This window comes from Hylobates moloch, unplaced genomic scaffold (genome assembly GCF_009828535.3).
Source record: "Hylobates moloch isolate HMO894 unplaced genomic scaffold, HMol_V3 SCAFFOLD_12, whole genome shotgun sequence".
NCBI classification, from domain to species: Eukaryota; Metazoa; Chordata; class Mammalia; order Primates; family Hylobatidae; genus Hylobates; species Hylobates moloch.
The window spans coordinates 105,681,645-105,683,538 of record NW_026652287.1 but is presented as its reverse complement, the minus strand read 5'-3'; positions in this window follow the sequence as shown (position 1 = coordinate 105,683,538).

Sequence of the window (1,894 nt, the reverse complement as noted above, 5' to 3'; positions counted from 1 at the left end):
TCACCAGAAGATAACACATCCACTGAAGCCAGGTTAGAATCATTCTCCATTTGATCAATTTTCCTCTATCGCACCCGCTGCTCCTCGCTGCCCTGGAGTGAGGAATTCCACCACCCACAGTAGGTGTAAGCTTGGCATCTCCAGTTTCACGGCTCCAAGACACAAACTCTGCCATATAATTTCCCATGTGTACAATTCAGTCACTTTTAGTCAGTTTATTGTGTGGTGTAACCTTCACCACTCTCCTGTTTTAGAACATTTCCATCACCTCCATGAGATTGCTCAGCCCATTTCTGGAGCGTCCCCACCCCTGTCCCCAGGAATCTGTCCATGGATGTGTCTGCTCGACATTTCCTATCAGTGGAATCACACAACATGAAGTCTTGGTCCCTGCCCTCTCCAGCCCTGTCACTTTGTCTCAGGCTCCTGTGCCACCCGGGTGTTGTGAATTTTGTCTGGTCAGATTGTTCAGTGTTTTCCACTCAGGAGTGGCTAGTCTGAGAAGTGCTTCCCTACTAAGGTGGGCAACTGAGGCAGAACAGCCACCCAGCCCTGTTCTCCCAGCCATCTTCCTGCTGGACCCACGGTGACCAAGGCCATAGTCCAGGAGGGATCAGCCCAGACTTGCCACACCCTGACTTTGTCCCCTCCCTCTTTACAAGGGCTACTCTCCACCCTGCCTGCTTTGTGTTTAAGACATTGAGCCGTGGCTCATGCCTGTAATCCCAGCAGTTTGGGAGGCCGAGGCGGGTGGTTGACCTGAGGTCAGGAGTTTGAGACCAGGCTGGCCAACATGGCAAAACCCTGTCTCTACTAAAATACAAAAATTGTCTGAGCGTGGCAGTACGTGCCTGTAATCTCAGCTACTCCGGAGGCTGAGACAGGAGAATCCCTTGTGAAAGATTCTCCCTGGGGCCTGAAAGCTTGGGGGGATAAATAACTCCTCCCTTCTCAGGCCCAGTCCCAAGACGCAAGGCCATTTGTGCCAGCAACGTGCGTCAGCAAGATAGCAGAAGCAGGAAGAGAGCTGGCCAGAAGACACATACCCCTGAAGATGGAGGGAGAGAGGCCCTGGGTACCACATAGCAGTTACATCAGACTAGGACACTTCCTGTTTACAGGAGAAGGAGACTATAAAACTCCTGCCCTGTCCTTACTTGGGACACCCAGGCGCCCATTAAAACAGCATGTTTCTCCACACCGCCTCGTGTTGTTTGTTGGTGCGCTCTCGGGGTTCGAACTGATACTAGAGCCTTGCAACTTGAACCCAGGAGGCAAAGGTTGCAGTGAGCCGAGATAGCGCCACTGCACTCCAGCCTGGATGACAGAGCAAGACTCTGTCTCAAAAAAAAAAAAGGATGGGTGCGGTGGCTCATGCCTATAATCCCAGCACTTTGGGAGGCTGAGGTGGGCGGATCACCTGAGATCAGGAGTTCAAGACCAGCCTTACCAACATGGAGAAACCCCATCTCTACTAAAAATACAAAATTAGGCTGGGTGCAGTGGCTCACGCCTGTAATCCCAGTACTTTGGGAGGCCGAGGTGGGCGGATCACGAGGTTAGGAGATCGAGACTATCTTGGCTAATACAGTGAAACACTGTCTCTACTAAAATTACAAAAAATTAGCCAGGTGTGGTGGCATACGCCTGTAGTGCCAGCTACTCAGGAGGCTGAGGCAGGAGAATCGCTTGAACTCAAGAGGCGGAGGTTGCAGTGAGCCGAGATCACACCACTGCACTCCAGCCTGGGCGACAGAGACTCTGTCTCAAATAATAATAATAATAATAATAATTTAAAAATTTAAAAAAGAAAAATTAGCCGGGTGTGGTGGCGCATGCCTGTAATGCCAGCTACTCGGGAGGCTGAGGCAGGAGAAATGCTTGAACCCGGGAG